This window comes from Canis lupus, chromosome 7 (assembly GCF_048164855.1).
Source record: "Canis lupus baileyi chromosome 7, mCanLup2.hap1, whole genome shotgun sequence".
Classification (NCBI taxonomy): Eukaryota; Metazoa; Chordata; class Mammalia; order Carnivora; family Canidae; genus Canis; species Canis lupus.
The window spans coordinates 51,249,738-51,271,586 of NC_132844.1; the positions used below are offsets into that span (position 1 = coordinate 51,249,738).

The window sequence follows — 21,849 nt, forward strand, 5'->3', positions numbered from 1 at the left end:
CATCATATGGTTTCAGTCATACGGGGAATATAAGAAATAGTGAAAAGGATTATAAGGGAAAGGAGAGAAAATGAGTGGGAAAAATTAGAGAGGGTGAAAAAACATGGGAGACTCCTAACTCTGGGAAAGGAACAAAGGGTAGTGGAAGGGGAGGGGGGCAGGAGCAATGGGGTGACTGGGTGATGAGCACTGAGGGGGACACATGATAGGATGAGCACTGGGTTATACTATATGCTGGCAAATCAAACTTCAATTAAAAAAAGAAAAAAGAAAATGCTACATTATGAGAGTAGACTTTGAAAAGTCTAATTTCAAGAACTTTCCAACACTTTACTTTTAGTAAAAGCAGCTCTAAAATGCTTCTAATGTGAACTTAGAATTAATGGGAAATGCTTCTAATGTGCCAGGTGCTAGTCTAGGGACTCAGCATACATAATCTCATTTAATCCTGTAACTCTGAGCCAGGCAACCACTTTAATTTCACACAAGTAATGAAATTGGAGCACAGAGAGTTTACATACCTGGACTCAGTTTACATGGGTGTGTCTACCTGTCTATTATAAACAGTAGGGCAAAAAAGCGCTGTGGAATCCAAGGTCTATAATTCCAATTCCCTAATCTACTGGCTGTCTGTGTGATCTCAAATGAGTTGCTTCACGTCCATGCCTCGGCTTCCTCATCTGTAAAAGGGGGTAATAATAGCATCTATTTCTCACAGATCTGTAGTGATAATTATATGAGCGAATACAGGTAAAGTGTTTAGAACAGTGCCTGGCTGGCATGTGAGAAATGCTTAATAAATGTTAGCTATAATGACTCTTGCATAGCCACATAACACACCCTCCTACATATCCAAGTTAGTAAGACTCTTCAAATGTAAGACCTTTAGATCCAATGATAAATCCTGTTGCCTCTGGAGTATACAGGTAGGACAGAGCTCAATGCTGAACAAGAATGTCAATACATTTGAAGACTTCTTTCATTTTCAAAAGCAGAGAAGGACCACAAACAAAAAGGCATTATACACATAAATCAACAGATGGCTGGGGCCAAAAGTTTAAAGAGCCTCAGGAAAAGACCTAAGTATGAGCTAGCAAGTCCAGTAATCCACATTCTATCAAGTACTTGAGCTACTATCCAAACACAGCAAGTAAATTCAAAACAACTGTTTCATCAAATCATTAGAAACAAAATAAAGCAAAAAAGTAAACTGAAACTTACATGAAAGAGCTGTATTCGGGGAAGTTCAGTAACCTAGATAGTGCTTAGCTAGCTAATCAAGACTTAGGGTGGGTCTGACCTGGGCACAAAAGAAACACACAGTGGGAGGGGACCAGACAGCTGGAAGGTCTGACCTAGAGTAAGGGCTGAGTACATCAGAGACCGCTGGGCAGCCCACAGCTCCCATGACAGACAGGCTCAGCACCACAGGATGCTGCCCTGAGGCAGGACTCCTCTAGTTCTGGCCCTGCACAAGATGGCAAACGGACTCAACTAGATCCCTGAACTCCCTTCCAGTGCTAACAGTCATTGATTCTAATTATGAAAAAGGAAGGGAAGAAAGCAGGTGACACAGATTACCCATGTTCTTTTCCTTGGCCTTTAAAATGAGAGCTTCCAACTCTCAAATGGGTTATGTTCCAAATTGCCATTTGTAGGTCACAGGTGGAAACTAAGAATGCACGTCCATATGCATAGGAACATTACTCGCCCCCAACCAGTACAAACGTGTCCTCTCAAAGCTTTCCAACGGCTATCCACTAGTTCCAGAATGAAGTAGAAACTCAATTTCATATTCAGGGAGCTCTTAACCTGGGTATCCTCTATACTATCAACATTTTTGTAGCTTTTGACAGCTTATAAAGTGCTTCCTTATATGTCATGCCACCAGAAGAACCACCCAGTGAGCAGTCAGTCATTGGGAATTGAACTTTAGAAAGGCAACATGGCACATAAAGCCACACCCATACCCAGCCTGTCTGGCTTGCGAGTCCAGCATCCTGTCCTGTCTACCATTTGCCCCACAACTGCCCCAGTGGTCATTCTAAGTTCAGCTCCCACACCCACAGACCTATGCACCCCATGCTCTAGCCCCAGTGAATCACTTACCATGTATCATGCCTTTACTGTCCCAAACACCCTTTTCCACTACCAACATCTTAATCTCTTTATAACATTACAACCTCTCTCAAGCCTCTTTACCCAATTACCTAGGCAAAATTAAAACTGTTCCTCCAAAGCATTTTGTCTGTGCTCCTCCACTAGACGAATAAGCCCCTGTGGTAATAAACCATAACAACCACACTACTGTGTCTCTTGGAACACTTACCACAGCTCTACTACACAATAAATATCCAATGCACAGTTGTCCAGTGAAGTGGCCTAACACTATTTTGTCTGTTTTTTTTATTAAAATATTTACTAGAAAATGAATGCTAAGTTCTAATTCAAGATATTTAGAGTATATCTATGGTCTGTAAGCCACACCAACCCCATACCCCCAACCTCCAGTCAGGAAACAGGGAGGAGGGGGTGCAGCTCTTGTGTCAGAATGGAGAGCACCAAACACTTCAAATTTTAAGAATTTCTGGGCAAATTGTTAAGTATATGGATTTCTAGGCCCCACCTCAGACTTGTTAATGCACCATCTTCAGGAGGAAGGGCTTGGTGATCTGATAGTTTAACCAGTGCTCCCAGTTAATTCTTTTGATCAAGCAAGTTTTGGAAACACTGGCTTTGACTACTGGGTTTCGATCCTGGCTGCCTATTAGAACCACAAAAGTATATCTTGCCTGAGATAAGGCCAGGGTTAAACCATACAATCATTGCGGGGGCAATATAGTCCCTAAGAGGATGAAAATTAATGGTTGGGTATTTTTAAAGTCTTGGCTATTACAATGGTCTGTGGTTCATAGCACATCTGTGGCATTAAAATTTTATGATGGAAGGTGCAATTAGGCAAAATATGTCTAAAGAGGCTCCTGTGAGGTGGGGGGGGGGGGTGGAAGCAAAGGAGGGCCAAGAGGCTGATAAAGAAAATAAGGTTGAGAAACACTAGCTTAAAGTAATGACAAATGTGAACAGCTCTTGAAATGTGCATACAGTAGGATTTTCCCTTTGCCCCACATGTTTGTCCTACAGTTGCTCTGAATTAAAGATCTGCTAACTGAGGGGCAAGTCAAACATGATGTGGGCTTGAATGTGGGAGCCTGACGATATATGAGCACCTTCAGAACAATGCACCTTATCAAATACAAGCTTTCATGAATACAATGAAATTTTACTCAGCCATCAAGAAAATGAAATCTTGCCATTTGCAACGACATGGATGGAACTGGAGGGTATCTTGCTAAGCAAAATAAGTCAGAGAAAGACAATTATCACATGACCTCACTCATATGACAAACCATAAGAGACTCAATCATAAGGCAAAAATTAAGGGCTGCTGGAGGGGAGGGGGCTGAGGAGATGGGGTAACTGGATGATGGACACTAAGGAGGGCATGTGATGTAATGAGCACTGGGTATTATATAAGACTGATGAATCGTTGAACTCTACCTCTGAAACTAACAATACATTATATGTTAATTGAATTTAAATAAAATATAAATAAATAAAGCTTTTAATATATTATCCATGGCAATTGAGAATTTTTTATTCTCCTTTTTTTTTTAAAAAAAAGATTTTATTTATTTATTCATGAGAGACACACAGAGACAGAGACAGGCAGAGGGAGAAGCAGGGTCCATGCAGGAAGCCCAATGCAAGACTCGATCCCAGGACCCCAGGATCACACCTCAAGCTGAAATGAAAGCAGACACAACCACTACGCCACCCGGGCCTCCCCTTTATTCTCCTTTTGCAATCTTAGGCCAGAGTGTGGTTGGACATCCCTTCTCATTTCAAACTGGCTTATGTTTAGGGTATAGGAGCCCTATACCCTAAACATAAATCAAAATGAGGCTCTAGGCTGGGAGATGGTGTAGCTTCTTTAGGTTTAAATTTTTAAAAATCCAGATGCATTTCACAGTGGGTCCTTCCCAAGACACATGGTCTGGCCAGATGTAGTGATCAGGAGACCAAAAGAGGGATGAATGTACAACCCGGATGCTATACGAAGATCACACCTGAGCAAGCGTACATGTACATTTGCAGGCAGAATGTCAGCAGGAGGGGGTGGCAGCCCCAGATGGAAAGAATTGTCATCACAGATGAGCAAGGAGAAGAAATGGAACTGTGATCATGCTCTTCCTCTGCTTGAAAAATCCTTCAGGACAGGTAGCCAGTAAGTTGCTCAAAGGCGTAGAAGCCAGCAACAACTAGACAAGGGGAGCACAAGAATGCAGGCAATAAAAAAGTATATATGCCATAAAAAACAGAAAGTAGATCAACAGAATATAAAAATCCTAATTTTAAAATAGCTTAAAGACGATCTAGTCTAGGATCCCAGAGGCTGGCCCATCTCCTGCCCCCCACCCGCCCCTGCAAACCAGTTCTTAGTCTACTGCATAAGCCTCAGATTCCCAGACTCCACCCTCAGGGAGTTTGAGTTCGCAGTGGGCTGATGCACACTGGTTTATAAAGTTATCCAGGTGATTCTGATGAACAGCCAAGTCCTGCTTTTAAAAAAACAAAGAACCCAACTCCCATCCTATTTATAATGGTCTTCCATCTCCCTCAATGACTACTGCTCCATTTCAGAATACTCAGTACAATTTCTAATGCTATTTGGCCAAAAAAATTCTTTGTTTTTGAAGCCGCTATCAACTTACCCAGTTTCAATACCTCCAGAGACAGAAAGCATACCTATAATGTTTATAAGACTCCCTATTTCCCACACCAATGACTTGTCTGCCAATTCCCAGCGGTAATTTTCAAAACTGTGGCAGTACAGAGAGCTCACTGAACAGCAGAGGTTGAGACTCACATGGCATCCAGGCTCCTCAGCACTAAGAGGACTGACTGGCTGCCCAAATTAGCAGGCTCCTATATAAGCACATTTTTAAGGCAAGGCAGCCAAATTTTGAACCTGGTTACTTTTCAAACATTTCCTCCTCCATGTAGACCCAGAAAACCCTACATTCAAACCCGACTATAGATTCAAGATTTGGAACCTACAATCATTATGAAGCATTCCTAAAAACCACACAAACCAAATGTCTAAGGAAAACTTCATGCACCGTCGTCTCCAACTTTTTGCCAGGCAAAAGTTAGTACTTCCCAGGATACTAGAACATGCTCAGTACAGAATCACACAGCCTAATGGCAAAATTTGGTCACAACCCACAAAGAGCTGAAAGTGAGTCAGGAGAGAAGATGTGCAGGGAACATCAAGTCAAATGGCCTATGAATATTTGAAGGCTTGTCATATGGTCAAAGAATTGGACTTGCTTGGTATGGCCTGGGAGCAGGAAAAAAGGAAGAAAAATGTCCCTCTATATATTGAGCTAAAATGTGACAGAGTCCTCTGGGAATAGAGTGAACCCTCTGTGCAAATACAGGTCAGGTAACTACTTTGTATGGTTTTATGAAGGAAACTGATGAATCAGAAGGATGGTTCATCTAGAAAGTGCCTTCTTGACCCTAAGATTCTACAAGCACCATTTCCTTACATATTCTCCTCCTCCCACTCAAAATTTACAAAGGTTCTTAGATAACAGCTTGTGATATGCACTTTGGCCTATAATTAACTAGCACCAAGTACAGTATTTGCAAGAAACAGCAAAGCAATCTACAGGTTATCTGGGGTCAGAAGACAGCATCCAAAATTCAAGTTAGAACATGATGTCACATCCCCTGGAGAACTAGAAGAAAAAAGAGGAAGGCCTGAATATAAAAATAACAAAATAGTATTACTTTTCTTGAATACTGGAAGGAGGGAGAAAAGAGTGAGGCAAACAGTATCATCAACTTGGCTTTTTATGAGGATATATGCTGTAATACATTAAGTTCTTTATATCCTTCCTTGTGAGTTATAAAGAACTTTAAAATACGGAACTTTAATTGAGTCTTATCAATATTTTCCATGCTAATAGAAGCTCTTGTTCCATTTTTAAATTTAAAAAGTAAGCCTTCTAGATGAGAACACTGTGAGCTGGAAAAGACATATCTGAGTGAAGTGAACCTCAGAGAACAAATGACCATAGCTTAGCTCTGATCACACTGGAGATCAGGGAAGATGGAGAATTTGGGAAACCATAAAGTTTGAACCTGGGAGATGAATCTTAGCATCCAATCTATTTTTGTGTATTTGTGGTGGCTGAGCTGCAAGAGTGAAAGAATGCATCATACATCAGGTTTTGCTTAAACATCCCTCCCCCAGCACATGAAAGGCTCAGCCCCTAACTGGCCTCAGCCTTCCCTACTGATGGGAATGAGTTCACATCTCCCTGGAATACACATGTGGATCAAAAGTCTGCAAGAACAAGATATCACAGGGAATGAATTCTCCATGAAGCCAATATTCCCTTGCATTATGAAGAAGCATATGCCACCAGGACCCAGAATGAAAAAAAAAAAAAATGGAATGAGAGAGAATTCAGTTACAGTCAATGAGATTTCAGAACTTTGCCAGCAACAGGGAGGAGACCATTTGTCTAATAATCCTGAGTGAACCACAATCAAAATGTGAACCAACTGCTCCATTGTCCATGCATCTAGCAGGACCTACCTACTAGCCCAGCAACCATACAATCACTGAAAACTTGCCCTCCCTGGCAACCTTTAGGAAGATACACTTTCACTGCTCTCAGTCACTTGCTTAGGAGGATAATGGGAATGCCAACAACATTCCAGGCTACAGAAAGATTGGTAGAATAAACCTCATCTTATTTTGCCCTGACCTCTTTCATTCCAAGGGTTTACTTGAATGAGTGAGCTTTCTCTGGCTTTTTGTGGGCCTTTATTTTGGTGTTTGAACACTCAAGAGGCGAGTTTTAACCACATTCTTTGGTCTCCCTCTGGCATCTGAGCCTTTGCTATTGCTGTATCCTCCCCAACTCCTCTGCAATTTTCCTCCCTCGATAGCTGTGTTCTTCTTGTCAAGGATCTGTACTCCTTACTGGCCACCTGACATTTTAACAGTCGATGAGCTATTCTTACAGGACCTAGAAATATACTGCTGGGGGAAGAACAAAGAGAAAGTGGTATTTCAATTCATGACAAGTGTAGTAATTATATTTCCTTTAACAAATTTATTTCAAAATAATCATTGACAAAGCCTAAACGCTTTTGACTGGCCCCATTCAAAAAGGGGGTGGGGACAATTTCACACTATATATATATATTTTAGTTTTTAAAACAGCCTACCATAAAAAATAAAAAATAAAATAAAACAGCCTACCATGAGAAAGCAAAGCATTAACCCTGACATGTTTCCAAAGTCAATCTTGCAATGCAGCATCAATGTCATGAGCCAGAGCAGTTAACTGGGGAGGTAAAAAAGCCTCCTTTCCAGACATCTGCACAGAATCTGGGAAAGGCTACTAAGGTGCAGTAACCTGAGAAGGAATAGAAAGAATGTATTAAAAACTTAAAGGCAATGATTACTTCTTAGATAGCCATCAAGACCATCCAATGTTCTCAGAGTAAATGAGGATACAAAATGGAAATCCCATGCACCTCAAAGTGCAGTGGGGGCTCTCAATGATGGGCCCCATGGAGTCTGTGAGTTGGGTGACTCAGCCTTTAGGCATACAAAGCACAAGGCCAGGATACTTTGAAGGGCACTCAAAAAATGCTTTCATTTAAGGTCAAAAGAAAAGAAAATGAATATAATTAACAATGAATCCAGTCTGAATTTTGTCTATCACAGTCACAAAATATGACCAGTAATAATTTCATGGAAGAAAGGGCCCATGAAGGCAATGTGCCTATGCTAGGACCCAGGAGAGTGGTTACTCCGCTCTTTCTATAGAGAAAAAGCAGATGCCAGCGAGTTTCTCAGGGTCCAAGGCAGATGCGTGAGAATCTACAGGCATTCAAATGATGTACGCCATTAACACAAATGATTTTCCGCAGTGAAAGCTAAACAGTGAACTCTATTATAAAATGCACAAAGTAAAGGGGAAAAAATAACTTCTGCTTTCAATTGTTCAAAGAAAGCTTGGTACAAGTGACAGATTCTTAAGTGTTCTCTAAATGATAGAAAATAAGCTCTGACATCAGAAGAAAGAACAAATAAGTCAAAAGATCCTTAAGGAGACCCTTTTATGTAATAATAGTGTTGGCTTTCGAGGAGCCTGGATGGCTAAGTCAGTTAAAGTCTGCCTTCAGCTCCAGGTCATGACTCTGAGGTCCTGAGATTGAGCCCAGCATCAGGCTCCCTGATCGTTGGGAAGTCTGCTTCTCTGTCTGCCCCTCTGCCTCACTTGTGCTCACACACACTCTCTCTCTTTCAAATAAATAAAATCTTTTAAAAAAAAAATAGTGTTGACTTTATAGTGTGTTGTCTTATTCTTTTCTCCTGTGGTCACATCTACTTCATTTTAAAATAGTATTCTTGCCCAACTGTGATTTTACTATATGTACACTTCAACGTATTGCCCTTTCTTTGTACAATATGACATCATGAATAATTTCCTATATCCTTACATGGAGCACCTGGAATTCACCAAAGTCTACGACAATACCTCCTATGGCTTTCTGGACAAAATGGAGAGCCAGAGCAGAAAAATAAAATAGAGGACTCAAAACTGTTCAAATAATCAAAGTCAACTCAAAGCATGCTCACCAGTGGGCTCATTATCTACCTGTTGGACCAACTGTGGGGGTATGATCCAGGGCCTCACACTGTTCAGTGTTTTAACTAATGAATTTAAGACACTAATACTCATCAGCAGTGTGCCTACTATTTGCAAAACTCTGTATTACATGTTTTTCACGTATGGACTTACTTTACCCTCATAATAAGCTTGTCGAGATAAAGATTTTCCCATTTTGTACTAAGGAAAGAGTATGGGGATGGAAGTTCAAGGAGCGTGAATGACTTCCGAAGGTCAAAATCAGCAAAGAGTGGAATAGAAGCCCCAGTTCCATTTCCAGCTCCTACCTTCTTTCCATTCAATGGCACTTTTATTCCATTTTCAGGGTTCCTGAAACTAGTAAGTTAAATAAAAATCAGATGGAAAAAGATCTCTTTATAGGCAGTTATCATAGAGCTAATACACTAATCTAATGAGATTAAAGTATGATGTCTTACAATTGGATCCGAGAAAACTTAAAATTCTGTACAGAATAATGGAGACTTGACACAAAACCAGCATGCATGAACAAAGCTTGGGATGGGTTTACCTATAAAGCTCAATGTAAGTCTAAGAGTGGTTTACCAAAGGTGCACACATTAACTAAACTATAAACTCATTATGAATCCAATAATAATGGAGTATGCATTTATATGCTTTAGGGCCACATTCATAAAAGTATTATGCCCAGAATGAAGGGATAGGATTTTGCTGGTATATCTCATTTGGGATATCACATTTTAAAATGTTTTGGCAAACAAAAAATAACATCTCTGTAAAGGCATAACCTGGAAAAATTAATGAACTAGAAATTTTTAATTGAATATGAGACTATATAGAAGTGGGGGTAAGTAGATTCAAGGACAGAGAGGATGGTGGCATACATTGCTTCAAACACACAGAGCCCCCTCTGCCCTCACCTTCCATAAGACTTTATATTTCTTTGGTCCATGCCCTGGGAGGTTTTGCACTCCTTTACAGATGTATGAGCAGATACAGTACCTTCTCAATCCAAGACTAAAAAAATTAAGATTCTGGTAATAGCAATTTAGCTTTCTCCCCCCAGAGCTTACTTTATACCCATTCAAGTCATCATTTAGGCACTTCTGTAAAGAGAGAGCAGGGACGCCATTTCTTTAAGTACTTTTCAAGGCCCCATTGAATGGCATCTACCTCCCACTCCTTCCTGCCAGAAACATGAATCCAGGGAAGGATAAGAAGATAAATGTGACGGGCAACAAAGGAATGTGTTGAGACGTAAACCCGGAAAAGATATCTGAACATCATTTCTCCAAACTGTCTTTCCCTTGTTAACCCTCAGCATCTCATCACTTCCACTGAACTCACTTTTCTGGCAAGATACTCCAGTTACTGTCTGACTCTCACCTGTCTCTCTCTTCCATAACTCTCAGCAATTCTGTTTTCTGATCTTACAGGGCTTTAACCCAGCCTCTGATCATTCCCCACATGGGTCACTACTGCCACTTCTCCAGCCTCTCCACCTGCAGTGCAGCTAACTGGGAAATCCTCCATGGTGCTGTTTGCTGCTACTGGCGGGGTCGGCGCCCTCCCTGGCGGCTTCAAACTCCAGATGCATGGGCTGCACAAAGCATTTAGCTGCCCTACATGAGTTCCGACGCTCTGCCTCAGATGACTCAGACCTCAGAAGATAAAAACCTTTACAAAATAAGATTAAGTCAGGATTGAAGTACCCACTGCCACTTCATAGAAGGAGTGAAAGGAAGTAGACCTGGAAAATCACTTCTTTGACCATGATACCTATTCCACCAGGAAAAATTCAAGGGTATATTCAAAAAAGAAGGAGAAGAAGAAACAATTTAGAAAGTGTTTTTGACTTAATTCCTCCCTTCTCTCTCTTTCCGCATGTTTATCACATCACACATAAATATGCAGGCACATGGTCACACAGGGTTTATCACTGTTCTGGAAAAAGGAGATACTGTACAATGTAATCTGCATCTTTCTTCTCTTACAAAATGATATATCGAGAAAGTTCCTCCGTGACAACTAATTAATAAATTAGATCTAACCTCATCTTTGTAAGGATTGTACCACAGTCATGGCACATATGTATCACAGTTTATTCAACCATTTCTCTGACAGCACTCATTTTATTTCCTTTCCTTTTTTTCCCTTTGTTCATTTTCCTTTTTTTGTTTGTTTCTCTTTTGCCACCACCAGAATGCATTAATAAAAATCCTTCCATATATATTTTGGCACACTGGTATTTCTATTTTTAAAACAGAATGCCAGAACTGGAATTGCTGGGCTTGATTTTTCAATTTTAATAGATATTGCTGAACACGCCTTCCAAAAGGGCCATTTCACTCACATATCCACTATTACCCTACATCCCAGCTGCAGGTTTTTAAAAGATAATTTGTATTAATGCTTGTATATCCACAAACTGTCTCTGGAAAGATACAAAGTAATAGAAAAGCAGCTTTCCCGTCCAAAGAGGAGTGCAGGACAGGGAAACAGGGAAGAGACACCCACTTTCCACTACACATACTTTTTATACTGTCTTAATGTTTTATCGTGTCCATATATTACAGGTTCAAAATATAAAATGCTCTTTAAAATATTAGTAGATGTTTCAAAGAAAATAAATATTGATCTTATGGCAATGGCTCTATGTAACTAAATGTTGTGAAGTTAAAATGCATGGAATTCATTTTAAATAATCCTTTTGGAGTACCTATGTTGCTCTAGATTTTAGGGATATAAAAATTACGGCAGCCCCTTCCCTCAAGGAACTCAGAGTCCAGTAAAGAAAAAGACCAGTATGCAACATCCACAATGCCAGGTGGCAACTAAGATGCTCAGGGTGAAAGATGCCTTTAGGTTTGTTCAGGAGCCAGGAACTGGCATGCAGGTGAGGCATTAGACAATCACTACCTCTGGTTTATGAGTGACTTTTTTTTTTCTGCCTCTTTAAATATCTCTGTGTTTGTCAAGGTTTCAAAATGGGCATCAATATCACTCCCAAATTTGGGGCTAAAAAAAATTACAACCCCTCAAAATCAGTTGCCAAAATCAAAAATATCAACCCAAATGAATTTTTTTAGCTTAAAAGTTGAAGCACTAATTAAAATCCTGGCTATTTCTGTCTTAACTAATGTGCTATCATGTTTTTAAAGGCAGAAGATTGCTGGATTTTTAGAGGCTGTTCAGGCTGTTGCAGATTCACAAGAAGTAGTCAAAGAATCAGAAAAAAGAGGTGTCATTGTGTCTCTTATCTTTCCCTCTAGTCCACATGAGATTACTTATAAAGAAAACATTTAGTTTACAAAGTATCCTGGAAAATATTTTAAAATCTTATCCTTGGGAAGAAGGAACTGTAATAAGCTATTTATATAGTCTACCATAATAAAGCTATATTCAAAAGCAGTAGCTACAAGGTTAGCATTATTTTGATTTTGGTGACTCAAAATGAACATAAAAAAGGCTTTTCAGAGATTTCTATAGTCCCTGAGCACTTAGAATTTCCATCTCTGATTTCTGTTTCCCCACGTGTTTCTTTTTATTAAGATTCAAGGGCCTGTAGGGAGAGGGATCATGGGGATCAATTCCTAAAACATAGCTATACATTCTGTCAGGTAACAAACACAGAAGCATTACCATATAATAAGAACATAAACCTAGCATCTATTTTGTAGTCCAAGGCTAAATTATCCCAATATAATTACCAAGCCAAGAATGAGGAAATATACCAAACAAAAAAAAATGTGCCCTTTGGTACCATGCTCACCATAATTTGTATGCTAAAAATATCTAATAGCCCAGCGTCAAAGGCATTGAAGATTAAAGCTTCTTCTGCTTTAAAACTGCTTCGAAACTAGAATTACATTAGGCACACCTTCATGCATTTGCCAAGAGAGCTCATGTTATAAAAGCAGAACTTTCAATTAAAATTTTAAATGATTAGCAAAGAGAAGTATGTAAAGTTGTTCCACTTCAAAAGTTACAAAGGGAAGATGAAAACGAAAAACAGCAACATGCTTGGGTACTCGTGAAACATGCTTATACCCTAGATACAGGAAGTGTTTTGTTTTGACAGCACCATGGGCCAAAAAGCAGGGCATTATTTTTCAGTGCTAACATTAAAAACAAATAAGAATAAAACATTCTGTAAAAACTGGCCTGCCTGTCTTCCAGGAAGATTAAGATCATGTTGGCCAAGACAAAATGTTTCACAGGGGACCAATGACTATGCACAGTGCACCCTGTCTTCAGGTTCCTGTGGTCACAGGGGAAAGAGAACTTAACCTAGATCTGTCAATTGAAAACTGACACCCTAATTTCCCTATAGGTGCAATAAAGCGGAGGCCATCTTTATAGTATGGAGAGTCCCTGGGCCTTAGCAGGGCAGGTCTATAGGCCACTGTCACTACATTTCAGTGACCTGAGGGGACAGGATGAGACCAGAGCTAGGGCTCAAACAGCTCCTGAGGACAAGCTCAGCTGTGTGTGTGTGTGGGTTTGGGAGGGGCGGGGTATGTATGTACATGCAAGTACATAAGAGGAAGAGGTCCTAAGGTACGGGCCTAAGGTACAGTGTAAGAGACAACAAGAGAGAGGCAAATCTCGTGTTATGAACTTGGAACTACAGGCTGTACCATAACCACCAGCATGAAGCAGAACATAGTGGCAGCCATCACCCATGTGCCCCACATAAGTCCTCTAAACTCTAAAACACAAGAAAAAAGTATTAAGTGGGATCCTTATCCTCAGGGGTTAGTTTAGTCATATACTCCCTCTGATGAATATGCCAGTTCAGAGTATCCTTTATTTCCAACAATAGGTAATTAACATAATATGTGCCCGACAGAGCTGGGCGCTTTATGTATTGTAACTGCATCCCACATAATACCCTCCCCCTTGGAACTATCACCATTCTCATTCTCAAAGGATTAGAAAACCGAGGCTCACAGACGTTAAGTAACTTTGCAGTTTTTCCAAGATCACGTAATACTCAGTCTGTTCAATCTCAAAGCCCACTACACACTGGAGTTTCTCATACTGTGGACATGGGATTACCAACATCATTCAACTGGGTCACTTGCAAACATTATAGATTCTTGGGGTCCCACACTAACATAATGAATCTGAATCTCTAGAGATGGAGCTCTAGAATCCATGTTTTAAAAGAACTCCTAGCTGCTTCTGATAAAGAACAAAAGCCACTGTAGTATCCCCACAAGTAATCAGCCAGCGAGATTAGCCTGGTTCAGATAGACAAGTTTAGCAACGAGCTGTGTATTTGTATCTGTGTGTATATGTGTACATTCTTTAAAATCATCACTTAGCCTGGCTCAGTCAGTAGAGCATGCAACTCTTGAATCTCAGGGTTTTAAGTTCGAGCCCCACATTAAGTAATTTAAGTAGAGATTTAAAAATAAAATCTTAAAAAAAATCATCACTTAGGGAGCCCATCCCCCAGGGGTTCCTAAACTCGAGCTTCCAGAGCTCAGCACACCCACAATGACAATAATGCAGGTCCTAAAGGCTATTTTAGTATTTCAAAGGCCAAAGGAAATTGTACATTCATCTCTAAAAGACTAACTAAAGGCATTACTAAAATGTCTTTGGAAATGGGAAAATTAAACTGTAAAGCCACTTAAATACAGTGTATTTGGAAACAAAGTCTTAAAAACGACACTGAAAGGGGATAAATGGCAGAGACTCCAAGGAGGCAGCATTGTGCAAACATCTGTGCACCTTCCTATTTGGAGCTACCCCAGGGACTCACAGCTGAGCTTTACAACAGACACTGTGGCAGTACTTTGTGGTCACACCTTCCTTTCACACAGAACCACATATCTCGCAGACCAACCCATAACCCAATTCTTAGCCCATCTCAAACATTAAACGTACCTTCAAAGGAACAAAAATCTGCAAATACAGGTGATGGCTAAAGCTATGTACAGGTGGTGGCCTGAGGACAGTGTTTTGAAATTTGAGTAAAACCCACAAAGTGATTAATTTGAAGGGTTTAAAATATGCATTTGGATGTGAAATGCCTAAGTTTCACTATCTATAATCACAACTTGCTAATTCACAAGTTTTAAAAACTAAGAAAATAAAATTTTACTGAATACATAAAAAAATAAAAAAATACTACCCATTACTTTAACCAACCAACTCGAGCTGAACCCTGTAAGAAAATGCATCTGGAGATAGAGGAAAGAAAAACAGAAAGAAGGGATGAGAAAAAAAAAGGACAAGAAAGAAAATGTCATGAACAAGCAAAAGAGGAGGTATGAATCAAGTACAAAATAAGAGTCAAAGGAGTAAGGATGCAGGAGTTTCAGAAGAAGCTAGAAATTTTTTATCGCAATCTGTAGTTCACTTGAGCCACAGGCTTCAGATAACTATCACCTCCTATTAGCTCCCACTGAAAAACTAATTAGCTAGTTGGCTCTTTATCTTTAAAACGTCCATCCTAACAAACTGAATGAAATGACCAGGAAGGTTAGGCGTTTACTGAGACTCTGGGGTTCAATTCACAAGCACCTCCCACCCACCTCCTCTCTGCCACAGTGCTGGGAATGTCAAGGGGTTTGTACAGCAGAGGACACAAACAGCCCACACAGCCAAGTCCAATCTGTACAACCTGACAAATTGAATGTTTTAAACTATTGAATAGGATGTCAACACTTAAAAATCAGGAGACTTCACATAAAAATTCTGATTTTCAGGAAAAAAAAACAAAAACAAAAAGCAAGCAAGCACTGAGTGAAGCAGTACATACACACACACACACACACACACACACACACACACACACACACACAAACCAGGCCTGCATCCCCATGTGACAGGGTTAGGCTGAAGTAGTAATGACTGTCCTCTTCAGATGGGGCACACACATGCTCTCTCCTCTACAGGTTTGTCTGCAGCTAGACCTCCCTCAGCCTACAATGCCCATGTGCCCCTGCCACAAGAGGCTGGCCTTGTGGCTCCTGATGAAGGTGACTCATCCAACAAGCAAGCCTAGAAGCTCCTGCAGACCTCCACCATCCACTGCACATCACCCTTCTCTCCCACATCCCCACCCTGGAAAACTGACCTCACCCAGAGCCGCTTCCTTTCCCCAGAGCTGCTTCCTTTCATATATCTTCAACTCCAGTATTCTAGATCTGGCCCCAATCTCTCCCATGACTTCATTCCCACTCTTTTCTTTCTGCCCATCAGCCTCTTGCAAAAAAAAAAAAAAATTCCATTTTTTCTCTGCCTACGCAGCATCCCAATACCTTTTCCATCAGAAACATCAGTGGCCTCATTCCCTCCTATCCTACCACTTTCTTCTGCAGGTACAACATGCACCTATAATCTACCTTTCCTGATCCTGGGCAGAGCCTCACCCTGGAGAAAAAAACAACAACAACAAAACACAATTCATGAAGGCTCCTGGCACCACCAGAAATTCACACCAATGCTAGGAATGCCACCAGCCCCCTCTCTAGCTTCACCACCCACAGGCACCCCCCCCGCCCAACCCCCACCTCTTTTATCTAGTGACTACCCTATCTCATCCTCCCCCAAGGAAACTAAAGCCACCAGACTTGATCTTTCATTTGTCCAAATGCATCCTTCCCCTCATTCCTCAAATCCTGTAGGGGATACCCAGTCACTCAAACTGAAAATTCAACTGTTACCCTTGACCCCTGCAAACCGAACTCTCCATTTCCAATTCAGTCAGTCACCAAATCCTGCTCCTGTTTGCCTCCAAAGTGTTCTCCTGGTCTCCAATCTTGTCCTCTCAAAGCCATCCACAAGCTGCTACAGGCTGAGCCCTTTGAACTCAAGTCTCACAAGACACTCCTGGCCTTAAACTCTGGGTGACAACATCCCTCACCCAGCATTCACAGTCACCCATGATGGGGCTCCTGCCTACCCCCTGACACCTTTCACCCCACACCTCCCATGACACGTGACTGTGTTGTGCCCCCTGCCCTCCACCACTAGGAAACCTTTGCCGCCAGCTCCATAACCGGGGCTTCATCACAATCTGTTTGGGTGTCTGATGCCATCACTAAACTCCAAAACCCAAAGGCAGAGACTGGCATTCACTTTTGCATCCCCCGGGCCTAATAACACAGTAGGCCTTTGATGCATGTTGGCTGCATGAAGATATCATGGCCACTACCTGACCAGCTCTTCCAAACTAGTATCCTGCATGAAAAATCAGCCTTTGGAGTCTGGCAGACCTGGACTTAACCTCAGCCAGGTCACATGAGTGACCTTAGGCATGGGTGTGGCCTCAGTTTTCTCACCTGTAAAACAGAACTTCAACACTCCCCCCCCCCTCCATGTGGGGCACCTGGATGGCTCAGTGGTTGAGCATCTGCTCAGGTCATGATCCTGGGGTCCTGGGGTCCTGGAATCGAGTCCTGCAACAGGCTCCCTTCAGGGAGCCTGCTTCTCCCTCTGCCTGTGTCTCTGCCTCTCTCTCTCTCTCTCATAAATAAATAAAATCTTTAAAAAAAATAAAAAATAAAATAAATTTTTAAAACCCATGTAAGGCTGACCCAAAGGCTGAATAAATTCTAAGTGCCTACGAGTGCATCTGGAATGCTGTGAGCAGTCAGTGAAGAGCTGCCGTTCGCACTTTCCAAACCATAACTGAGGTTTCATTCCACTCCTCCAAGGCGAGGGCAGGTTATCCAGTGTGTGCAGTGTGTGGGCAGCCCGGCCCACAGCTTCAGAAACACTTCCTGCCTCTTGGCCATTTTGCTCCTCATTAACACCTCCGCTCAGAGGCAAGGGGGAGAGGACCGTCCTTCTGTCAACATGACTAATGAGGTGTTATCTTTCTGTGCTACTGTTGACCCTCTGCCAACAGGACGTGCTGACTCAGCCCACACCGCCACCTTCCTCTCAGGTGGACAGCAAACAGACGTGACACGCCTGGCTGGCCCTTGCCGGCCGCACAGACGTACTCACGGGCTGCCAGGCTCAGACCACAGAGATGAGGCTGCACCGTGGGCGTCAGCAGCCCCTCAGAATAAGCCACTCCGTTGAGGCACCAGAAGGGAGTGGTGAGACACACCAGAAACGTCTGAGGATTTTGGTACCTAAACAATACCATTAAAAAAAAAAAAAATCTTTTTTTGTCAACGCAACAGACATTTTTGAGCATTTCTTCTGAATAAGGCACTGAACCCCCAAATGTCTGGGATAGAGATGCACAAAATAAGTCCCTGATGACAAACTGAGGGGAACATACGGATGCACAGCTAAGCCCAACCTGGACGAACAGCCTGAGGCAAGTAAACTGTGAATGGGTCAGGGGAACCCAGAGACACAGATGTGACTTGTAGAGCTGGGCAGACTTCATGACAGTGGTGGCATCTGCACTGAAGAGGAGCATTCTGAGCAGAGCCCTGACAAAGGCACAGAGATCAGGAAAATGTGAGACTACTCAGTCACAGATATTTAACACTTAAAAAAGTACATTAGAAAGTACTAGGAAGTACTTAGAATATGCATTCAAATTTAACAATTTAGAAAACAAGCATATTTATAGTATCCTATTTACTTCTGTTTTTCTCTCACAAAATTTCACACATAGAATAAAATCTAGGGAAAATGTCTACACATAAAGCTTTTTTTTTGCTTTTTTTTAAAGAATACTTTGAAACAGAAATCACTCCTACTAGAGACTTTTCCTGAGCAGATGGTCCTTGCATTTCTGGCAGAAGACGTGGGGTTAAACTAGAGAGAGACATAACAAGGATCTACTACACGCTGGTGGGAAACAAGGGTGTCTGCAACAGTCATCCAGGATCACGCTGTCTTCCTGCCTTCCTCCTGCAGCAGGCACTGCACCCCACACCCCTCCCTAAACTCCTTATTCCTATTCCTTGCCTACTTGCATCCCAATTAAGAGGAAACACAACAAAAGACCAGGGCCAGGCCTGTGACTCTATGTGTGCCTCTCCTTGAGATGCTGCCCTGAGAGCAGAAGCCACACCAGAGCTCTGCACTGCCAACCTGCTAAACCAACCATTGTCCTTCAGGCTTCCTTGTATTTGACACGGCTATAGGCCTCTATAAGGCATTTTAGGCTGCAAAGTTTGTTATTTGCAGTCAAGAGTATTCCAAATACAACTCCTGTGTCTCCAGGGCTGACCCTCCGTAAGGAGAAACCACCAGAGAACTGAAACCACAGGAGTTACCTGACACTTCTCTTGAGCCAGATTTACTTGGGCTCTAAACCTGAATTTTGAAATAAAACATTTAGAATATATAATTTTTTTAAAAAGACTGTATAAACTATACCGCATCAGCAATAACCCTCTACTATAATTACCTTACAGAAAACATCTTTATATAGACTTTCTTTTCAAATGGTTAGTTACTAGGGAGAGGTGGTGAGGGGTGAGGTTGAAGAGTAGGGGTGGGATTAGCTTCTTTCGTCTCCTGGCTTCTACAGAACTCATTGAATCCCTAGTTACTAGAGAGGCAGGCCATACATAATATCATCTCCCACCTCTTCTTGCCATTTAAAATGAAGCTACTAAAAATCAAGGTGTGTAAATAACTGTGACATGCTATGCACTAAGACAAGTATACTATAAAGCATATATTTTCTATTAACTTAATCTCAATGGCACCCATTTGTAGCAGTATTAGAATATGTACAGTTCCAAAAAGTACATTAGTACCTCTTGATAATATTAACCTTTATAGTCAAGACCAACAACTGCCTCATAAGCTAATTAATCACTTGATATCATGTCTTGAAAACAGAGACAAATAGCATAATAGTTGAATTATTATAAGAATTATAATGAGGGCAATGCTATGATAAAACTGGTGATCATTAGGTTCGGTGAGACCCATTGTTTTTCCAAATGGATGTGCTTTTACTTCAAGAGTTTGTAAAGCTACAGCTATAAGTTACTTGCTGAAGGAAAGAAATCCAGCACCAAAGAACGGGTGCCACTAATCTTCTTTTAAAGATTATGCTTGAATGAGCACATTAATATTTGGTGACCTGATTCTTAAAATGATATTTCAGCTCAGTACTCTTTTTCTTAGGAAGGCAAAAATAACTCAGGCGTCATGGGTGTCTCTGTTCCCTTTCCCAGAACAGACAAAGCTCCTGGCCCAACAGGTGGCTTTTTGTGCAGATGACATGGTAGCCCCATCAGAGTGGTGAGGAATACTGGCTCTCCAACCAGACTGCATCAGCTCAACCCCTGGCTCTGCTGCTTACTACTTGTATGACCTCACCAAGCTAATTCATCTGTGTCCCAGTGTCCTCAACAGCAAAATGAAGCTTTTTATGTAAAATGAAGTAATGTTTGTTATGAGGATTAAATGAGTTAATCATGGGAAGTATTTGGAACAATTCAAGGCACACTGCTCAAAAAACGTGTACTGTCTTCCTCTCCTAAGTTCTAGATCCCATAAGAACTCCTGACATGTCCCAACTCAAGTACTCAAGTACTTACCAGTTGCTAGTTCCTACCCTGCTATATTCACTTTCCCGGTCCTTCCTAACACAGTAAATGGCTCTGCCATTCCCCAGTTAACAAAACCAAAACGCTGCATCCGGTACATCAGCAGGTCTTCAGGACTTGTTCCCCAAGACAGAGCTCACTACTCATTGCTACCACCCTGGTCCAACTCACCGTCAGCTCTTCTCTAGAACCTTCTAATAAAAAGCCTCCTCTCCCAGTCTCCTCAGTTCTCTGAACTCTTCTTCCCTGTAGTCTCTAACCAGCAGGCAGAGGGAACCTCTTAAAGCATAAGTCAGTTATTCTATGGGTTTATGATCTGCCATACTTCAACCACAAAAAAATAATAGTAATAATAATAAATCCAAACTCGCAGCAGGGTCTCAGAGTCCCTACCTACATGAACCCCACCAACATATTCATCTTGATTTTCTACTCCCTTCCCTGTCATACTGTGTTCCAGATTCACTGGCCCTCTTGCTGCTCACAAAATCACCAAAGCTCATCCCCAAGTCTTTGTGAGAACCTCTGGCATATTCACACAGCTGCCTTACTGTGTGAGGCATCACACACAAATATCGCCTCCTTAGAGAGGCCTCCTCCTGCCTATTGCTCCCTCTCACATTTCCCTGTTTTGTTTTCTTTACGGTTTTTATCATTATCTGAGATTCTTATTTACTTTTCCATTTACTGGCTGTCTCCCTTACTTGGAATGGAAGCTCCTAAGAATAAGACAAGATACCTATCTTGCTAGATAGAACAATGCCTGAAGCACAGCTGACACAGTAAATATGCACAGTGAATAGGAGAAGGAGGGAGGGTGTGTCAGGATCCAGCAGAGATCTACCCCAGCACCCACTCCTGAAGGGAGCTGCCTGGGAAGCCAGATACCAGTATCTAGTAGAAGGCTGCCACCTTTGATCCCAGCACACTCTTTGAAAGTCACCTCAGTCTGATATTAATCCACCCAAAGAACCTATATTCTTCCTTTTTTTTTTTTTTTTCTTAAATGAGAGTGGATTTAGAATTGGGCTTCAAGCTAAAGCATGCCCAACCTGGGACCTAAACTCACAACCTGAGATTAACATCTGAGAGGAAATCAAGAGTTGTACACTTAACAAACTGAGCTACCCAGGCACCCCCAAAGAACACATATTCTTAATCATCAGTCCCCAAACTAAGTTTGCCTAAATACTGTCTCTCAGGTACTCAAATCAACGCAAAGTAAAGTTTCAAACAACCACCTCTGAAATGCTTCAGTTCATTTAATAAGAGACAAAAAGTCCCCAGCCTTGTTGCCCATTTTGCTTCATTTCTAAAAGCTGGGGAAATGCAACTGACATGGAAGAAAAATCTGTGTTCAAAGGTTGTTGGGGGTGGTGCCCGGGAGGGCAGGGGGGAGTATGGGTCTGGAACGGTTGTTAGGTCTGCAGGGGAGGTGGGGAGGAAGGAGGTTCTATGGAAAAGGTGTGGGTCTGCCAGGGGGGTATCTTTGGAGAGGGAGTGGGTCTATGGGGAGGGTGTGGATATGTCAGGGGAGAGGTAATGTTGGGGGCTGTGTGGCAATGGGGGGGGGGGGCTGTGTTTTAACCAGAGAAAATCTGCTGATTTTTTTC

The 21,849-nt window shown here is 41.6% G+C and overlaps 1 protein-coding gene across 2 annotated transcripts in view; it reads right to left on the bottom strand.

The window, feature by feature from the left end:
• The window catches only part of LRRC1 (leucine rich repeat containing 1), a 129,736-nt gene that overhangs the window by 97,065 nt on the left and 10,822 nt on the right, over nt 1-21,849 (bottom strand). The gene's annotated exons all lie outside the window — the stretch shown is intronic.